General features: G+C 35.0%; 2 pseudogenes across 2 annotated transcripts in view; both read left to right on the top strand.

Moving 5' to 3' along the window:
* Positions 1-14,811, top strand: part of LOC311620764 (nuclear prelamin A recognition factor-like) — an 869,153-nt pseudogene that overhangs the window by 123,590 nt on the left and 730,752 nt on the right. The gene's annotated exons all lie outside the window — the stretch shown is intronic.
* LOC311623340 (mitochondrial fission regulator 2-like) lies at positions 465-1,539 on the top strand (annotated as a pseudogene). Its single transcript has one exon. The product of its transcript is annotated as a mitochondrial fission regulator 2-like (transcript).

Raw genomic sequence — 14,811 nt, 5'->3', positions numbered from 1 at the left:
CAAAATTATTTGACCTATTTAACAATACTTAGTACTTTTAGATTGTTAAGAGATTATGATAGTTCTAACATAGTAAAACAATTATATTTGGGTAAAATCTATCAAAACTGCTTATGTCATGTGTGAGTTAATTATATTAACGTTTTTAAATAAGTAGAAAGAAAAACATGGGAGGGGAGCAGGTGGAGTTACCCAGGCTGAGGGAGGACTCCAGGGTCCAGATTCTAGTCCCCGGGCGCATTGTTACCACCTGTGCCCCACAGGGCCAGGTGCACGGAGGAGTGGCGGGGGGGAGCGGGTCTGAGCATTCCTGAACCAGGTCCAGTGCTCATGGGACTTAGTCCACTGAGGATTTTGAGGCTATGTTCCTTGCTGTTCCCCAGTTAGCTGAGAGGCTTGGCTTCAGAGGAAGGTATCAAGAAACATAATGTTTCCTTGAATTTGCTTCTGTGTTTGCTTCATCAATGTCTCTCATATTGAATATCCTAAGAGATACTGGAATATCTCGGTGTCCCCTGGACCAGGTTTTGCACAGTTGGGGAAACAAAGGTTATGAATCATCTTGGAGTGCTATTCACATTTTTGGGGAAATTCTTCCTTTAGAAGCTTGTTGCAGACCTGACTTTGAGTTGATACCACTCTTAAACTCTGTAGACTTTGGTAACTGTGGATCTGTAGTCGCATCTTTTGCTGATATTTTGGATGTGGCAAATGATGAAGAATCCAGATATCTCAGATTTCAAAATGGTTTATGGGAAAATGAGGAGGAGACTGAAGTTTTTCCTCCTTTGCAATTAGTTTGGGAACCATTGTCATCTGGTCTAAGACATAACAAACCAATGAAAAGTTCTCAGCTTGTAAAAATGAAGCTGCAATTTAAAAAACAGCTGTCCTTGAAGATAAACTAAATTTTCTTCGTTCTCAGATTGCTACAATTGTGCAAATGCAGGAACTGAACAGTACTAATTCTGGCTCCTTGACTCAACTGAGGGGCCTGTGGTTTGGGACAAGTGCCATCATCAGGAACTGCTCAACTGAGTGTCAAACCGGTTCCATTTTCAAGTTCAGAGTTTCCTACTCCTCCTCCTCCACCCTCTCTGTCTCCTCAGTTTTCTTCTCTGCAGCCTCCATGTTCTCTTGTGCAGCTAGAATATAATCATATATGTGACTCATATAATACAGCAACTGAAATGAAAATAAAACAGCACCCAGGTGCTAGTAAGACCAATTACAGTCATCATTCAAAAAATCAGAAAAAACAAAGATGTTCCAAACATGTAGGATGTTCTAAAGGATATGAATAAGGTTAAACTTCATGCTGTTGAATGGTCATGTGGAGACAGGCCCATTCATAAGAGGAAAAGACACAGTTCACAGTGGGATCCAGTGTCTTTAATTTCCAAGGCACCAAAGCAGAAGTTAGTGTTCCAAGAAGATGATTCTTTTGAAAAGGAAAACAGGTCTTGGGAGTCTTCTCCATTTTCTAGTCTAGAGACGTCAAGGCTGAGCTCTAATAATTCTGGACATTACATTTCATAGCCCAAAGGACAGTGACCTAAAGGAAGGACTGACAAACCAAGGTGAAAGCTGTATGTGCGCTTACAAGGACAGCTGCAGAGATACGCCAGCATGTCTTTCACTACGTGTTAATCTTCTGTTAATGAAATTAAAGGAAGTCTGTGTGCCAGGATATATTAGTGAAGAGGTCTGAGAAGTCTTGACTTTTAAGAATGCCCGCCTCTTGTTTTGGAAGATCCAGCAGTTAACTGGTTACTGATGATAATTAGGTGTAATATTGATTTTCTTCATGTATGTTGATATTATTAAAGGATGGTTACACACTTGAAATGATTTTACTAGGAGCTAAGTAGTAACTGACTTAATGTTTATCATTAGAGACAGTAGGGCTTCACTGTAAGGAAATAGAAACCATCTTAATGGATTAAGAAATTAATATAAGCTAGGTCTATATTGTATCACTCAGCAAATAATAGCATGTTTGAGTTCTTTACAAACAATTTTTAAAGCAATTATGACATCCTAATATAAGAGTCTTTGAATCTGTTAAAAATTAGTAGTAATTTGGTTTACTTGGTCTCCAGAACCTTGGGAGATATTTAAAAAATATAATTGTTTCATTCAGTTAGTCATAGCTTGAATTATATAGATTGAGCCTCCTAAAAATTATTCCTGAATGTGATAATAATTTTTTAGAAACTGATTTGATAAATGCTAATATTTAAATAAACTTCATAAGTTTACCTATACTTGCTATATAAATATGATGCCTAACTTTTTCTTTTGTTCCACATTATAGTTATACTGTTCCTTTGAAAATAAAATGTAAAATAAATGTACTTTTACAACTTGGAAAAAAAGAAAAACATAACTACTTGAAAATCAGCTAATAAATGTTTATGTTCCAAGTATTCATCAGATAACAGAAGTAGTCAAAGAAATGTACAAACAAGTCCAATGATCATATCTGACAATGGTTCAACTAAGACATTGCATTTTATAAATAAACACATATCAGGATTATTTAGAGAAACACGAACAAAAGAAGATATACAGATATACATAAGGAGATTTTTATAGGAATTGGCTCATGTTATGAAAGCTGAGAAGTCCCATGATCTGTAATCCAACTGTAAACTAGAAAATCTGGTGCTGTGATTTAGTCTGAGTTTAGAGGCCTGATAATTGAGCTTCTGATGGTGTAAATCCTGAGTCTGAAAGCCCCCAAACCAAGAGCACCAATGTCTGAGGACAGAAGACGGACATCTCAGCCCTCCGGCCATCCCTTAGCTAACTACTCAAGTTGACACAAAATTAACTGTCTTGTTCATATATTCCAAATACTTTAAAAAATTTATCATCTCTTTAGCAAAACAATTCTATGGAATGCCTCTTTTATAAACAATATTTACTTATGTTCTTATCAAATATCCCCACTCAAAAAAGAGATTATAATAAAATTTAATCACACTAACATAATTTGTCCCCAGAAGTTGAAACAATGGGTTAATATATATATATTATATATATATATATATATATATATATATATATATATATACATATATATATATATTATTGATTAAGGTATTATATATGTGTCCTTATTGCCCCATTGCCCTCCTTTCCCCCATTCATGCCCTCACCCTACTGCTGTCTGTGTCCATTAGCTGGGCTTATATGCATGCATACAAGTCCTTTGGTTGATCTCTCCCCCTTACCCCCACCATCACCTGCGCTCTGAGGTTTGAGCATCTAATTGATCCTTCTATGTCTCTGGATCTGTTTTTGTTCATCTGCTTCCTATTTTCAACTTTGTAAATACCAGCGTATTTCAAAATTTAACTCCAGTTTGAGTCTGAATATAAAAGAAAGATAGTCAGAGAGTAAATTCTCCCCCTTTTTTTTTCTCTATTCAGTTCAATGGATTAAAGGAGAAGCACCCATATCTCATAGGATAATCTACTTTACTCAGACTACTGATTCAAATACTAATCTCTTCCAGAAACACTATTACAGATACACCTACAAGATTTAACTAAATATCTGGGTATCCCTGGTCTAGTCAAAGTCACACATAAAATTAATTATTATACTACATCATCTTTTAAGTCTCCTTTGCAATTATTTATTACAGAAAAATTAATTTTCTCTTATTTGATTTAGTACATTTTCATTTTACATGTTTTTAAACTTTTTTCTTATAATTCACATTTTTGCATTAAGAATTATCTTTATAAATTGGAGTGTATTTACTGTGAACTCTGAGAATTTAGCTGTGAGTTTATTTCCGAAAGCTTAATACTTACATTTATATGATGCATTTAATCTTCTGAAGTACAATCAAAAGCCAATTTTCATTCAATGTGCATATCTGAAGTAAAGACATCTATAAAGAAGTATATTTTGATATTCTAGACAGAGACATTAAGGGGTGCTTATTCACAGCAGGGTTTATCTTCAAAAGCGATTGGGAAGAAGTCTTGAAAATGAATAAGTATTGAAGATAACTTTTCTTTAATGACAACAGTTGTTGAAGATTCATTTAGTTATGAGAAATGAAAACTAGTATTTTTAGTTGAATAGTCTGATGCTAATGTGATTCTAAATTTACTTCATGGTGACAGAAATTAAATGAAGTTTTTCTTAGTAGCTAAAACTACACAAAAGCTAGTAACAGCACTAATAAAAGCATGAAACAGAAACCAGTTGGAAGTTTAGGTTTAATATAAATGTAGATGGGATAAACATTGAAATGTTAGTGTGAATGTTCTTCATCTCTTTCCGAAAGATAAAGTAACATGTAAATTATGTCCTTTTATTGTTTTTACTGTCTAAAATCTTTCCTGATATGGGAAATCCTTTTATCTTAGAAATTACTCCTGCTTTGCTCATATCCCTATGCAGTTTCAATTATCCCAAAACTGTGACTCCCACATCTTTGAGACTGCCTGGACCTCTCTCCCATTTAAGGTTATTGGAAAGAGACCAAGCCTGGAGCAGGTCTGCCTTGGGCTGGCCAGTAGTATGTGGGTTTTAACTTTGTGCAGGAAAGGTTTCACAAATCAAGTCCAGGTGATTTTGAGAGTACATTCATTAAAAGTAGGGATGGTGAAACAAAGGCAGGGTTATTTTATTATCTGTCTCTGCTGAAACCAGTTTGGCTCAGTGGATAGAGCTTCGGCCTGAGGACTGAAAGATCCCAGGTTCAATTCCAGTCAAGGACATGTACCTTGGTTGCGGGCACATCCCCAGTGGAGGGTGTGCAGGAGGCAGCTGATCGATGTTTCTCTCTCATCAATATTTCTAGCTCTCTATCCCTCTCTCTTCCTCTCTGTAAAACAATCAATAAAATGTACTTAAAAAATTTATCTCAGTTTCCCTATTCCACTTGTCTTGGTTTACTAATCTGTCTCAGTAAGAGGCTAAATCAACATTCACCCCTACATGTATAACCCTGTGGCCTCTAGAACACTAAAATGTGGGAGACAGATAAGGAATGCTTGTTGTGAGTCAACATGAGAGTCACATTTTATTTTATTTTATTTTTTTGTAACTATTCTATATATTTGAGATTGTTTAATTTTATATATATATATATATATTTATATATATATATATATATATATATATATATATATATATATATATATATATATATATAAGAGATTAGCCGACACAGGTTTGGCTCAGTGGTAGAGTGTTGGTCTGAGGATTGAAAGGTCCCAGGTTCGATTCCAGTCAAGGGCATGTACATTGGTTGTGGGCACATCCGATAGGGGGTGTGCAAGAGGCAGCTGGTCGATGTTTCTCTCTCATCAATGTTTCTAGCTCTCTATCCCTCTCCCTTCCTCTCTGTAAGAAAAATCAATAAAATATATATTTTTTTTAAAAGAGATTAAAAGGATAAAATAAAATTTCAAGACAATTCTTATTTCTATGCCTGGATCACTGAAGATCAAAATTATGTCATTGATTTATAATTATTGACCATAATTTGTTTTATGGTGCTAACAATATACTTGCCCAATAATCATACTTCATCAAATCTCTTTTCATATTAATCCATTACTACTTCAGAGGTTAACTACTTTTCAGTTTCTTGAATAGAGTGGTCTCTCAAGAAATAATACACTAATTCAGAGATATTCATTAACTCTTAAAGTTAACTTACTCAGAATATACTTGTGGATTTTTTTCTTTCCTAAAATTGTTTTCATTAATATAATTGTCACTAGCAAAATATTGAAGAGGAGAGGGAGCAAGCTATGCAAATATTTGAGGGAAATATAGTCCAGGCTGATGAAATGCAATTTTAAAGTATGTTTGTGTGTTTTTTGTGTTTTGTTTTGTTTTTGCCTTTGCTTGGGTTCCCCCAGCCCCACCCCAAGGAACAAATTTGGGTGACAGTATTTTATTTGGAAATAACCCTAAAGAACAGGAGTGGGAAGTGGAACATGTGTTGAGGGATGAAGAAAAGCCAATAAAGTGTGAACTACAGTCAGATTACACAGTGAGCGACTGAAGACCCTCTATAAGTTGGGTAGAATGTGTCTAAGAATTGTCCCACTGAGAAACAGGAAAGCTTAAGTATTGATCCAACAAATCTTGTTTAATTTGGACTTTCTTGTGAGCTAGAGAAATTTCTGAGGCAGAGAAGCTAGGAGGAAAAGTGACTGATTGTATAAGAAATATCTACAGGAGCTGAATGTGAATTTTCTGAAATAGGCCATGGGATACAGGAGGGTTTTAACAACATTTCCTACAGTCTCTTACTACTCAATTCAAAAATCAATAAGTGGGTCTAATTCTGCTTGGTACATTTAACTCAAAGCCCTCTCCTGCATTCATACCACTGTGGCCCCACTTTGCACCTTTACCACAGAAGACAGTGATTCTCAACTCTATTAGACGGAAACCTCATTTTTATAATAAACTTTTTGTAACATCCATTTCACTCTTCTGAAATAAAATTCATAGAACATATAAACTATAAAATAATTTAAAAGTACTATTGCACAATACTGTTTCTGCCTCTGCCTAAATTCAATGCAGCCTCCTCTGATCTGCCAAAGTTGTCTTTGTAAAATGCATCTGTATATCATATCACTTCTTAAAATGCCAGAAGTGACCTGGCTGGTGTAGCTCAGTTTGTTGGGATTTGTCCCATGAACAGTCAAGGGCACATGCCTGTCAGGAGACCATTAACTCTAAAGAGAGCACATAATCTTGTTACTCTCCTGTAATACAATCCTACCTTACTTTCTATAATCTTCCTTTCATCAGCTCCTTAATTTCAAATGCATAAAAACTATAAAACATTATTACCCAGATCATTTTAGATCTTGCTCCCTGACATATTTCCTCAGTTTGACTGAAATATACTCATAAAAATTATTTGCAGGGTTGGACATTTCTTATGTCAACACTAGTACATTTATTCATTCATCATGAGAGGGCAGGGCAGGCGAGGCTACCTCCTGACTCCGTTTTGTACTGTGGGGCATTGAGAAGCAGGGCGGAGCTGTCCTCCATTTTGGGTAACTGGAGCCTAGCCCTCATCCAACCAATCAGGGTCAGCCAAAGCAGTGACATCACCACCCCTATAAAACCCCTTGACCTGTAGAAGTTCGGCCTCTCTTCCACCATGCTGTCGCCTGAGTGTGACAGAGCCCATGCTAGCATGGAAGAGGCTCTTTCGTTTATTGCATCAGACTTGGCTCCCTGGTGATCCTTGGGGATCACGAAGTTTGGCGTAACAAATCAGAACTAAGAATCAATGAATAAAATAAAAGTAGGTTCTACTTTTGTTCCATTTTCTGTCCAGTTATGTCTCCCAGTTTAGCCTTCTACAACTTAATATTCTATATTATAAAAATTGTACTGCGTAATTTATTAAATGGTTTAAGAAATCATTTATTATATATATATAAGTTATGAATTTAGTATTTTAAGATATATATGTATATGTGTGTGTGTGTGTAATCTTCATGGAAGCACTTATATTTATTATTTTTAATTGGAGTTTGGTATGGAAAAATCTATTTATAATGGCCTAGAAAAGAAAAAGAGCTTAAAACATGTCTATGAAATAAGGTTATTGAGAAGTATTTTTTCTCTGAATGTTATCAACTAGATTTTAGTTTGTAGCGACCAAAATATCCTAGAGGACATTTTGAAGTGAGAAACTTTATAATCAGTTTTCCATTCCCTATGTGCAGTCCTTAACTTCTGGCATAGGTAAGCATAGAATAACCCTTTTCTCCATCTTTTCTCCACTCGTAAGCAATTTCCCCATCCTCTTAACTTGGTCCAAATATTCTTTTTAAAATTTTCTTCCTTTCTCTGATCAAATATATGTCTAAAGTCTAAGTATACTTTTAAGAGCATCAAGGCAATTATAACTACTTCATGGAAATTAAATGCATTTCCTATTATTTATATGAATGCTATGACTTACAGTGGTTTACGATATAGGGTGACATGTTACTTACCAATATCAATATTAGATCATGGAGCCCACCAGACAGTAATTGAATAATAAAATTTCAGAGTTGGAAGGACCTTAAAGTTATTTAATAATGCAAATCCTTCATTTGCATATAGATAAGGGAACAGATAAGGTCAGCAAAGGCTGAATTGCCTGTGTAAGGTCACATAACTAATCTGAACCAGAAAATAAATAAACAAAACTTTAATACCTTTGCAGAGCCTTTTCTCCTGTGTCCCTCTGCTTCTGTTCTGGCACTAGGAAGAGCCTCGTAAAAATAAGCAAATATCCACAATAGGAGAAAACTCTAATATAGGGATTATTATTTACCAAGGAGTGTTAAAAGGATAGGTAATCTATAGATATAAATATATGCTATGCACTTACACTTAGAGTATAATTGTAGTCATAGAGAAAATGTCATAAAATTGAGTTTTGAATAACTAATATTAATAGGAAAGGTAAAAATTGAAGAATAAAAATATTATGAGACACAAAAAGAGTGTCCAGATAGGTGAAAACCCAGAAAAGATCAAGGGGAGAAAGTGTTATGGCAAAGTCACCAAAAGCGGGAAACATACCAGCAAGCACTCGGGAGATGCAGAGGCTCACCTTCATTCCAAAAGCCTGCTGCTGGCTCAGGGGGAATCTGAGCAAAATCTGAGCGGATCTATTCTGCTAAACCCTGGTATATTTATATAATCTCCCAGATTCTGTTTCAGAGGGGTAACTAAAAGCTATTCTGCTAAGAAGTAGGTCATAAAAAAAATCTTCTAGCTGACACCTGCTTGCCTCTAGCTGCAAACATCTATACCTTGGTTTTGGTTTAAGTCTCTGCAAACTTATTGTATTAGGATGTGCCTTTGTGCCACACAGGGCTAGACTGATTATATATAGATAAGCAAGTATTTTGTCTCTACTGGAGCTTGGTAAAACTGTTTTTAACCTTGTTTCTATAATCACCTATTCTGTCCTTATCAATTACAAAAGTATTTTAAGAAGGAGGAAATAAATAAGAAGCAAAAAAATGTTCATTAAATTTACATTAGAGATGAAGTAAATTAAGTTTTCAGGGGAGTTCTTATGAGGAGAATATGAGGAGATAGTGACAAAATTCTTTGCTTGACTAAATTTTACTCAGACTTCTGAACTTCCTCCTAGGTCCATATGTGTACTTCCTTCTAAAATCCAGCATTAGCTCTGGCCAGTGTTGGTCAGTTGATAGAGCATTGCTTCATGCACCACAAGGTCAAGGTTTCATTACCAATCAGGGCACATGCCTGGGCTGTGGGCTCAATGCTCATTGATGGTTCTTTCTCTCATCAATGTGTCTCTGTCTCCCTCTCTTTCCCTTCTTCTCTCTCTAAAATAAATAAAAATAAATAAATAAAAATAAAAATAAATTAAAAAATTAAATAAAATCCAGTTTTAGCAAGAATCTTGTTAAGTCAGTTTAACCAGACTGCCCTACCCCCTCCAAACCCCCAATCTTACCTGTCTGCAATATCTGGCCACCTAAGATAGTAGACCAGATTCCTCATTCTTTACCATCCCCCCAGGTAATCTGTGATTACTTTGGCCTGTGTTCACCAGAATCCTGTTAAGTCATTTTAGGCAGAATTCCCATATCCCTGATACATTCTCTTAGTAATATTTTACCCAATGGCCCCACTCTGTTCTTTGGCTATACATTTTCAATTACCCATGCTATATTCCAATTTGAACCCAATCTTTCCCCCATGCCACACCTCAAGATTTTATCTCAGTGTTCCTTATACTTATCATGATAGTGTCCCCCTCCCCCACAAAGTCATCCTTACCATGTTTTAACAAGTGTCATTGGATTTTTCTTTAACTATAGATAATAAATAGAAATATCTATTTAAAATATTTTAATATGAAAGGATAATGATACAATGCACTCTTTGGAGAGAAAAGTAAAGATAGGAAACTCCTGTTTAATTTTTAGGTATGGTCTTTAAATACTAAAAGGAAGGTAAAATTTAAATGGATAATTAGAAATATGTGTGAGACTACAAGGAGACACAATGGTTCAGAATCTTCCAGAGGGTAAGAGATCTACCTTGGAGTTAGCCAACAATAAGCAGATAACTGAGTGATGACTTGTGTTTCTCAGGAAAGCAGAGGAGGTGATGAGATGGAGTGTTGAAAGGCAGGAGGAATGATTAAAGTCTGGGAGTTGTGAAAGAATTTAAAATTAACTGTTGAAGTGTTAATCAAGAAAGAAGCTTAAACTAAAAGAGAAATAAAAAACATTTGTTTGGGATCAGAGATTGCAAATGGAAGACACAGATTCAGATTCAGATAGCAACCTAAAGTGTACGTCAGGGAAAATAAAAAAAGGCAGGACTTACAAAAGCTCAGGGTATAAATGTTGTACTCAGTCTGGTCCTCTTTATGTAAATGAAGTATTCTGCCAGGTGAATAGAGATTGGTGTATCCCAATATGCACACATAGGAGGCTGATTGGTAAAAGGGATGGCTCTTTTTAAAGTAAGGAACACAGATACTCTGGTTTTCATGGTGAGGAATAAATTAAAATTCAGGCACAGCTGAAAATTTCAAAAGTTCAGGGATAAACATGCTGGGTGGACTGTGTGTAAGCCAAAAAACCTCAAAAAATGTAAAAGGGGGATCTTGAAATCTAGACTCTCCTGCAGGGGAGCCATGAAACTTATAAGGGAAAAATTAATAAAACCCTTGAACCCCCACAAGGTGGGAGCTCAAGACTAGCTGAGCTGCTCAGTTGTGCTTTATGCCAAGTGTACTCTTAATATATTTACTTGCTTTGTTTCCTTAATAAGTTTGCTTGTCTTGCTTCCTTAATAAATTGGCTTGCTTTGCTTCATCATTGTTTCTTGTTATCTGTCTGAATTTTTTTCTTGTGAAGGTGACAAGAGCAAAGGAGGGGAGATCCCCCTATCACTCAGACAGCTCTTTGGTAACACTTCTATGTTGATTTTTTTTCCTCCAATAAACTGTGGATTTGTAAATAATGTTATATTGGCTTCTGTGAATCTCTGTTTGTTCATCCAAGGATATTTTCCCCCATTGATATTTTAGAGAAAAAGGAATGGAGGGAAAAAAGGAGGGAGAGAATTTCAGATACATGTTCTTTTCCAGGAATCAAACTAGTGACCCTTTAGCTTTATGGCCTGATTCTCTAACAATTGAGAAAAATCAGCCACAGCAGGTTCTGTGATTATTTTTAAAAAATATATATTTTATTGATTTTTTACAGAGAGGAGGATAGAGGGATAGAGAGCTAGAAACGTCGATGAGAGAGAAACATCAACCAACTGCCTCTTGCACACCCCCTACCGGGGATGTGCCTGCAACCAAGGTATATGCCCTTGACCGGAATCGAACCTGGGACCTTTCAGTCCGCAGACCGAAGCTCTACTGCTGAGCCAAACCAGTTTTGGCAGGTTCTGTGATTATTGCTTGGCAATTGAATCCTGTATAACTGCCACCATTAATACAGAATAAATAATTCAATTTTTATATGTCAAAATTATTTATATTATATTTGTGATTTTCTTCCTAGACATTAATCTGAAATAATTGAAAAAGCAACTTGATGCTACCATACATATACATTTAAAGTGTTAAGGTATTGACTATACTCAAGGATTATATATTAGCTATTTTCAGATGACTAGGGCTGAGAAAATAGTGTTTCTTCTAGAAATTTTTTAGCTGAAAATGTTACCCTAGAGTCTAACATTTTTTAGCTGAAAATGTTACCCTAGAGTCTAGACTCTCCAGCATTCCCAGTCGGACTGTCTGGGAATGCTGGAGAGTCTCCTCCTTTGGCCAGGATGGTGCAGGAGGAGGTTCTTACCTTAAGCATGCCTAAGGCTAGAGAGTTGAATGAACTGGTCCAAGCATGCCAAAAGTGAGCAGGATAATTAGATAGAGACAGAAATCCCTTCCCTCTCTATCTTTATAAAAATTGTGGGCTTGGACAGGAAGGGAAGATGGTCTTTGTGACAGGACTCCACCATTTATCAAAATTGGCACCTGAATAGGTGTTTCTCCTTCACACCAGCACCTTCTCAAATGTTTGGCTTTCGCTGACATGGGCAACTGAACCTCAGTCTCAAAGGTAGCTTACTTAATTACTTTGAACATAAGTTATAAAAATATGCCTTTGAGAAGCTAAATTTCAGGTATTAAAAGTTAGATATTTCTGAAAAGGAGCTTATTTCTTATAAATTATATCATACTCTGATAACTGGAAGATAAAACAATGATGAAAAATGTTTTCTCAAAATGTACAGTGGCAGAAACAAAGAATATGGAACAGGTAAGAATATTTTTGTCTGTTTGTTTGTTTTAATAGAAAATAATGACAGCAACTATTTTGTATTCAGAGATCACCTTTTTCTAGACAATACACAAACACCTTCTCAATTAATATTTGTAGTTAACCAACTTAAATGAATAATATGATTCCAGAAGTATAACTTTTAGGCATTCCCTATTCACTATGAGCTTACTATATTCTACTTATTTGTCTAATATTGCAATTAGTAATTGAATTTTTATAATAATCTTATGAGGAAGATGTTTTTATTATCCCATTTTATAAATATAGTAACTTCACACTTTCAGAAAGTAGATAAACTGGGGATTCAAATCTAGACTGCTCCAGAGTCACATCTCATAAATATGCTGCCTCCCATTGGCTCTAATGACCATTAAATAATAACTTGCATTAGTGGACATTCTCTGTATAGTAAACACAATGCTAAAAGCTTTTATGTCCTGTAGTGGGAATGATTTAAAAATTACTGTTTTTATTGGAAGACTGCATTGGAAGGCACAGAAACAAAATTATAGTTAATGCTTATATATGAGAATGTGTATTCCCTAGTTTTTCCTACAACTCTTGTTATTTTAGTGATTTATTATGCTGAAAGAAACAAATTTGCAAGCATAATTATAGTATGTGCAAGAATGTGATAAATGCTCAAAAGATGGTTATGGAGGACAAAGAGGAAATAAATTATTTAAGGAAAGGGAGTAAAAGTGATGCATAAACACTTTAAAGATGACCCTTGAAGTTGAAGCAAGCATTGTCTCTGTGTTACCTGTGAGGTAGTGTCTTAATCCAAGTCACAGAGACTGGAAATCACAGCTACTGGTGAACAATGAAAGGCAGTTGAACTTTGTACTGTTGAGCAGTTATGTGTAAGGAGAAGGGGCAAGAATATAATAATGAATTAAAGAAAAGGAACAAACATATTTTAATAATTTCAGTCAAATAGACTTACTAGGTGTTTTCAATATTATATCCAATTTATTATGACAACTCTGTGATATAGATTTCATGATTTGCACTTAATCGATGAAGTTACATTTCCTGTCCAACATAGCACAATTTTAAATGACAGTTTTGGATTTAAAAAATAAACTGATGAATAAAATAGATCCAGAGATAGAAAAGCATGGAACAGGCTATGGAATCTCAGAGGGAAGGAGGGATGAGAGTGGGTAGGTGGGAAGAGATAAACTAAAGAACTTATATATATGCATATATGCATATCCCATGGACTGGGCAATATGGTGGTGAAGGCCTGGGGTGGGGACGGTTGTGGTTTAGAAGAGGTCAATGAGGGGGGGAGGGGTAAGAGACACACATGTAATATTTTCAATAATAAATATTTACTTAAAAAATAATCTCTTTCCAAAGCATATACACTTTTAACTGAACTGCAAAATAATGCACACTCAGCCCTGACCAATGTGGCTCAATTGATTCAGCCCATGAATCCAGAGGTCACAGATCCCAAATAAAGGCACATGCCCAGGTTGCTGGCCCAATCACCAGAAGTGGGCATATAGAAGATTCTCTCTCATCGATATTTCTCTCTCCCCCTCTAAAATAAATAAAAACATATTTTTAAAAAATAGTAATGCTCACTGTGAATATACAAAACAGTTAAATAATTTGAACTGATATATACACAGAGTAGAACAAAAGTAGGTTTACAGTTGTGAGTATGCTAAACACAGTTTATTCTTATACTATTAATTATTTATTATTGTATTATTTTCCATACAAACAACTGTAAACCTATTTTTCCCTTCACTGTATACATATAAAGCAAGGCATGCTTTAAGACATGTGTCTTTCAGTTTATCATTAAGGCAAGAAAATAAATTGATTCAAATTTTTCAGTTAATAAAGAAAAAAATAAGTATCTTTAAACAAATTATTTTTAAAATGTATAGCATGATCTACACATGGCTACACCCTTCAAACATAAATTCCTGGTAGTCAATAGCAGATTTAATGAAAAACATAACTTCCTCTAGAATCGCAACCCACAGGTTGAGAACCACTAGCAGGGTCGCCTAAGACCATTGGAAAACATAGATATTTACATTACGATTCATAACAGTAGCAAAATTACAGTTATGAAGTAGCAACAAAAATAATTTTATGATTGGGGGTCACCACAACATGAGGAGCTGTATTAAAGGGTCCCGGTATTAGAAAGGTTGAGAACCACTTTTCTAGATAAATGGATAAAAGCATTCTACTGAATTGAATTGTGTTTTATGCTTAAAGTATGTTTCAATTTATTCAACTGGGTTATTTATTATCTTATGTCTTTTTTTTAACTAATCACATAAACTTTCACAATGCTTATTCACTAACAGAACAGGACTTAGGAAAAATCATATACCTTTAAATAAAATAGAATGTAACATATTTTACACTTTAAGTCCTTATTTTTATTTTCTAAAAAAAATAGTGATTATCATTAGAA

Source organism: Pipistrellus hanaki (assembly GCF_964339955.1).
Source record: "Pipistrellus hanaki genome assembly, chromosome: 1".
NCBI classification, from domain to species: domain Eukaryota; kingdom Metazoa; phylum Chordata; class Mammalia; order Chiroptera; family Vespertilionidae; genus Pipistrellus; species Pipistrellus hanaki.
The sequence above is the reverse complement of the archived record's forward strand: the minus strand, read 5'-3'. Positions and strand labels throughout refer to the sequence as shown.